Source organism: Lygodium microphyllum, chromosome 16, assembly GCF_053477565.2.
Source record: "Lygodium microphyllum isolate KBCC chromosome 16, Lygodium_microphyllum_v1.1.10, whole genome shotgun sequence".
Classification (NCBI taxonomy): domain Eukaryota; kingdom Viridiplantae; phylum Streptophyta; class Polypodiopsida; order Schizaeales; family Lygodiaceae; genus Lygodium; species Lygodium microphyllum.
Genome location: NC_141150.1, coordinates 138060833 through 138068051, shown reverse-complemented (window position 1 = coordinate 138068051; position 7219 = coordinate 138060833). Strand labels below are relative to the sequence as shown.

The following is a 7219-nucleotide window of genomic DNA, read 5'->3' as shown; positions in this document are numbered from 1 at the left end:
GCATGCAATACGCTAGGTTCCAAACTTTACCACGTGAGAAACAGTTCATTGAAAAAGGTAAACTTCGTCTCGACTATTCGAAGGATTAAGTTTTCCAAATACTAGTTTCAAGAGAAGTTAATTGCATTTAGATGCTATGGGATAAATTCATAAACAACACATAAGGCTTCAAGCATTGTCGACTCTCCATTCTCGCAATAGTAGGGGCATTTTCATTGCCTTTAAGGTATTTGCTGCAACTTGCACGCTTAACAGATGGCACGGTAATCGATCTAGCCTAAAGGAAATTCATTCTAGAAACTTTAGGATTTGCCCAAGCTCTTCCTAACAACACGAACTAATAGCTCATGTTTGATAGATTGGAATCTTGATGTTATGCATAGTTAGTGCAAACAACAATCATAAGGGCTAAAAATAAGGTGCCTTGTGGTCTGTTTGTCTGGCAAATACTACTAGTTTCATCAACCCAACTTGAGGATTGGTCTAGGTACAAACTACAATTCCAAGCTTCAAAGGCAAGTGGAGAGATCTAGGGATTAGGAAACCCTAAGTCGAAGGAAAAACCAATGTTTTGTACTTGTTGGGAAGAAGGTTGAGTTGTCGATAAGTGACTACTAGGACTTATGTCCTGTACAATGTTTGAAACCTTAACATATGCCTTAGTCGAAAGAAGGGTATGGTAAGTAGATTTCACATACAACCGCTCCTGATTCCAAGGGGGAGAGCAAATACACGATGGAAAGGTTATCGCGACTATTCCTGCAATGTTTGGAAAATGATACCATTGTTTTTGTTGATTGATCAAATAACGTCCTAAAGCCTTTGCATTAAACTGATTGTTGGGATGTGATTTGGATGATTATTCCAAGTGCTTTGTGTTTGATGGTAAACTCATGGCAGGGGTCAGTGATGACAAGTTGCCATGGGAAATAAAGGAATGTTTTCTTGGAAGATGATATTAGGTTAATTGCCTTAATTATGTTGATTTTTAACTGGATTAATTAAGGAAGGATATTTTTGTGCGGGTGGATCATCTTCAAGGTCACACTACATTTCAACCCGAGAGGGCACTTCTCGATTTACGGGCCGAAGGTCGAGTGGTGAAAAGGATAATCACGGAAGTTGTGTCTCACTTCTAGGTCGCTTGGGGTTAGTGGAGCTTTGGACACCCCTTGCGTAGTCCGGAATGGAGTTGTAGACTGCCGTGAGCCCAACATCTAGGGTGTTGGAAGATCCTATTCTAGATAATGGATGGAATTATAGTGCCATGTGATTTGGATTGGGTACTTCTGTTAGACAGAAGGGATACATAATTTCTCTTGTATGGGCAGGAGACAAAGATTAACGTGAAGATAAGTTAAGGAATTTATTTGAATTTGTTTTTCAAAGGATTGCTTGCTCTGTATTCGTGCTTGTGCCATGAATTACGCGAACAAACCCTGTTCCCTAAAAGGCTTCGACCCTTTGGTATTGTTAAGTTAGAACTCGATTCATGCTGTCTTAGGGGACCGGAGTGGGACTATGCCCTACGGGTAGAGAGGTTGAGCGACGCATCCCTCTCGTTTCCCGGTTATCTAGCATCAATGATTGTGTTTAATCAAGTATTCAAATAATAATAATTATATCAATAATGATTAACATCCATATCATCCCTTCATTCACATGTGATTTGGGGATAATTCGGAAAGTGTCCAGTGCATAGGTGGTGACTAGTGTGTAAACGATTATAGATAGAAGCAAACACTTATTGGCCAAGGAAAGTGCCCGCCGCCAGTGTGTAAGGAGATAGCGAGACCGTCCAAGTCGACTTTTTCCTATGCCCACCAACTAGGCGCAGACTGGGTGGGCAGTGGCGGTATGTAACCAGCCTGAGACATCTTTCAAATTCCAAGCCTTTCTCAATTAAAAAAAAAAGAGAAAAAGAAAAACGAAAAAGACTAGGTACCGTATGATCGAGGACACTGAAGTTCCGAAGTAGATCGTTAATGGGCTTGTAACAGCAGAGATGGCAAGTGAGTGCCACAACAACCCAGACAGGCGTGACGGGAGCCGACTGCGCGCAGACTTCTAGGGGTGTCAGAAATTCTATTGGTCTCACAATTCATAGCAGCACATTCTCATGGCATTGATATGCTTCTCAATATGCAGTTTCCAGGAGTGTCAGAAATTGTATTGGTCTGACAATCCATAGCAGTACTTTCTCATGGTCATTGATATCCTTCTCCGTATGCAGTTTGCCCTGTATGCTCAAATCTATCGTCCGTCGCTTCGTTTTCTTGAACACAACAAACTCCCGACACCGAAACGGCATGCAGAGACCTAGACGGTCTACGGGAGTGCCAATTCTGGCATAATCAGAACAGCTGGAAGCGAGGTATAAATGAGAGAGAGAGAGAGAGAGAGAGAGAGAGAGAGAGAGAGAGAGAGAGAGAGAGCACAATGCCTCACACTTTTACACAAAATGTCGAATCCATGCATCGCAAAGAAGGTATTACAGAGAGGTCCGAGGTCCCCTGACTTCAAGCGTAAGCAAATAAGGCAGGCCCTTGGGATGGATAATCCTCACAAACGGTTTTTGGCCCCTGAGGAGTTCAGAGTGGCAGATGGGGAGCTCTGTACTGTAAGGGACTATATGGACTCCATTAAGGCTTGTGCCAAACAGAAAGACCTGCACAAAGCTAGCAGGATACATGCGGATATTCTCAAAACAGGTTTGATTCAAAAGGACATTTATATTGGCACTGCACTAGTCCGAATGTATGCCAAGTGCTGTGCACTTGCAAAAGCTCAAGAAGTGTTTGATGGGCTCCCAGTACGGAATGCTGTCTCTTGGAATGTACTGATTGCTGGATATGCCCAGCATGGGCTCAGTGAAGAAGCTCTTAACTGCTTTGGACGGATGCAAGATGAGGGCTTCTCCCCAGATGCAATCACCTTTGCATGCATTTTGAAAGCTTGTGGAAGCTTAGGAGCAGCCAAGAAGGGTGAAGAGATCCATGCAGAAGTCCGGAGGCTGGGTTTATTGGACAATCGTGATGTTGTGCTGGGAACTGCATTGGTCAACATGTATGTGAAGTGTGGTGCACTTGCAAAAGCTCAAGAGGTGTTTGATGGCCTTCCAGTACGGGATGCAGTCTCTTGGACTACACTGATTGCTGGATATGCCCAGCAGGGGCTTGGTGAAGAAGCCTTAAACTGCTTTAGACAGATGCGGGATGAGGGCTTCTTCCCAGATGCAGTCACCTTTATATGCATTTTGAAAGCTTGTGGCAGTATAGGAGCAACCAAGAAGGGTGAAGAGATACATGCTGAGGTCCGGAAGCTAGGTTTATTGGAAAAACATGATATTGTGCTTGGGAATGCATTGGTGGACATGTATGCGAAATGTGGTGCACTTGCCAAAGCACAGCAAGTGTTTGATGGGTTTCAAGTGCGGGATGCAGTTTCCTGGAATGCACTAATTACAGGATATGTTCAGCATGGGCATAGTGAGGAAGCTCTGAATTGCTTCAACCGAATGCGAGATGAAGGCTTCTCCCCAGGTGCAGTCACCTTTGCATCCATTTTGAAAGCTTGTGGCAGCATAGGGGCGATTGAGAAGGGCAAAGAGATACATGCTGAGGTCGACAGGCTGGGGTTATTGGAAAATCATGATATTGTGCTTGGCAATGCATTGGTGGACATGTATGCCAAGTGCGGTGCGCTTGCCAAGGCGCAACAAGTGTTTGATGGGCTTCCAATACGGGATGCTGTCTCTTTTACTGTGCTTATTGCTGGATATACTGAGCATGGGCTTGGTGAAGAAGCTTTGCATTGCTTTGAGCAGATGCAAGAAGAGGGCTTCTCCCCAGATGCAGTTACCTTTTTATGTATTTTGAAATCTTGCGGCAGCATAGGAGCAACTGAGAAGGGTGAAGAGATACATGGTGAGATCCACAGGCTGGGGTTATTGGAAAATCATGATATCGTGCTTGACAATGCACTGGTGGACATGTATGCTAGGTGTGGTGCACTTGCCAAAGCGCAACAAGTGTTTGAGGCACTTCCAATGCGGAATGCAGTTTCTTGGACTGCACTGATGGCCGGATATGCTCGGGTTGGTAAGGCTGAAAAGGTTCTCTACTTATTCAACAAAATGAGAGGAGAACATATAGAGGCAGATAGTGCCACCTTCAGTGTTGTGCTCACTACTTGCAGTCATGCAGGTTTAGTGGAGGAGGGGCAAATGTACTTTAATATTATGAGCACTGAATATTTTATCATCCCGAGTTTAGAACACTATGCTTGCCTGGTTGATCTTTTCAGCCGTGCAGGTCATTTTGACAAGGCAATAAGTGTGATTGAGAATGTAACAGATTCTGATTTGTGGTTGACTCTTTCAGATGCTTGTCAGAATTGGGTAAATGTGGAGCTTGGGAGGTTGATCTTTGAGCATGCACTACAGTTGGATGATAAGTATGCTGCAGCATATGTCTGCATGGGTAATATATATGTTGCTGCTGGCATGCAAGAAGAAGCGGACAAGATTGAGGCTATAAGAACAAAAAATGGAGCATGGAAGATACCAGGACTTTGTTGGTGGACTGATGTAGGTGGAAATGTGCATTCATTTACCGTGGGGGATAAGAGTCATCCCCAGAGCAGTCATATGTACGCAAAGATAAAAGATATTGGACAAACATTACGGCTGGAAGGCTATTCCCCACATTTACATTGGGTATCCATGCCTAGCCATTTCTGTTGATGGTAAGGAAGATGTGCTATGCAGACATGGCTAGAAGTTGACTGTTGCATCTGCTCCCATCAATACACCTGAAGGTACACCTACAAATCCCATAAAGAACATGTGCGACTGCCATTTAACTGCCTCGCTTATTTCAAAGATGGAGGCGTGCAAAATGCAGGTCAAAGCTGCAAACTGTGTACAAATTTTGAGGGTGTTTGTGAGAAACACTGGTAATGACAGAGCAATTGCAGACATAGTTGCAATCTATGTTTGCAATGCAAATGTTAGTGATTGTGCATATGAAACTTGGTGTATAAAGAGATTTCCCAACTTGCACTCTTCTTTCTGATGAAAAAGAGATAAAATATCTTGCTGGCCCGAAGACATCGCCTTTTTAGAAAAGGCATCAAGGGCAGCTCTTCAGGCTAACTTGTGACAAGATGAGGTTGAGTATTTGGTTTTCTTCAACTTTATACCTTTTAAAGAGGAGTTGAAAATTAGGGCCATGATTCAGCCTGTAAACAAATAGTATGGCAAACACAAATGCAGAAGTGTATGACAACACAAAGAACACAATCTGTGGAATGCTGAATGCTAATGAATGAAGAATGAGTATGACGATGATACAATCAGTAGGTCCTTGAACCTATGTCTCTCTAGAACTGGGGCAGAGGTGGCTGAAGGAGTAGGTGTTGGAGTGTGTTGTACTCGATCATCACAAAATAGCAGCGGCAGACTGAAATCTATCTCAGGATGATGACAACTGATGCTGTAGGCAGTCGGGGCAGCTGTAGGGCAGCAAAATGCAGATCTTCTAGATGGTCGTGATGATGTCAGCACAATCGAAACTGGACCAGCAAGCAGGTGACCAACAAGGCGGCCTGTCAATGCTGCAAAAGATGGTACAGCAGCTCTGAAAAGTGTGTCAGCAGCCGAAACGCAGATCTCTTGGTGTACGCAACAGGTGCTTTATTAGCATTCATAGAGAAAGAGATATGGACAAAAGGCACAGGCTGAAAGGGTAGCAGACATGCTCCCGTTAGTTTATTCCATTCCATCAACACCATCTAAAAAGTCAACTGTATGTACCACACACATTCAAAGATCAACTGACCTAGATCTAATCATGGTTAAGTCAGTGTGACTTAACCTTATTCACTAAGGTAAACAAAATGAGCTTGAGTCTCAACACTCCCCCTCAAGCTCAAGTAGGATACTTGACTCCAAGTAACTCTCTGAAATGCACAAACTTATCTTTACCTAATGACTTGGTAAAGATATCTGCAACTTGGTCTTTTGTCCTCACATGGACCAAATCAATGTCACCTGCAATCACTTTTTCCCTGATGAAGTGATAGTGTACCTCAATGTGCTTAGTCCTAGCATGATAGACAGTATTACTGGCTAGGAGTACACTACTCATGTTGTCACAATAGAGTGTGATAGGCCTGACTTCCTGCATGCCCAAATCATCAAGAAGCTTCATGAGCCATGCTGCCTCACATGCAGCTAGTGCAGCACCTCTATACTCTGCCTCAGTACTAGAGAGTGCAACTGTAGGTTGCTTCTTACTGCTCCAGCTGACCATACTACTACCAAGGGAAAATGCATACCCACTAGTAGATCTCCTGTCATATATACTTCCTGCCCAGTCAGCATCTGTATATCCTGTAAGCTCCAAAGGCTTATCGTGCTCATAGAATAGACCATAATCTGATGTAGCCTTTACATATCTCAAGATCCTCCTCACTGCATCCAAGTGTGGCTTCATAGGCTTCTGCATGAACTGACTAATCAGTCCAACTGAATAGCTAAGATCCGGTCTAGTAATAGTAAGGTAAATCAGGCTACCCACCATTTGTCTATACATAGTGACATTCTCAATCTCATGTCCAACATTTGCAAGTAGCTTAACATTTTGTTCCAATGGAGTGCTCAATGCTTTGCAATCCAACATACCATACTTGGTTAATATATCCTGTGCATACTGCTTCTGCAACAACCAAGTACCATGAGATGTAGAGATAACCTCAATCCCAAGGAAATACTTTAGATCTCCCAAATCTTTGACCTGAAATTCAGCATGTAACATTTCCTTGATCTCTCCAATTTCTGTGACATCATCACCTGTAATGATTAAGTCATCCACATAGATGACTAATACTACATAACCAGCTCTTGTCTTCTTTGTGAATAAGCTATGATCAGCCTTGCCCATAGTAAAGCCAAGTTTTTGTAAGCATGCACTTATCTTAGCATTCCAAGCTCTAGGTGCTTGCTTCAGCCCATATAATGCTTTCTTCAATCTACACACATATGTAGGAAAATTTGGATGTGTATAGCCCTCGGGCTGATCCATGTATACTTCCTCAACCAAATCACCATTGAGAAAAGCATTCTTCACATCCATCTGATACATACTCCATCCTTTAGATGCTGCCAAAGCAATCACTGTCCTCACGGTTGCCATTTTAGCAACAGGACTGAATGTTT

General features: G+C 43.2%; 1 pseudogene; it reads left to right on the top strand.

Moving 5' to 3' along the window:
* The first annotated feature begins 1972 nt into the window (after nt 1-1972).
* On the top strand, nt 1973-6874 carry LOC148023489 (pentatricopeptide repeat-containing protein At2g33680-like; annotated as a pseudogene).
* Nucleotides 6875-7219: the final 345 nt, after the last annotated feature.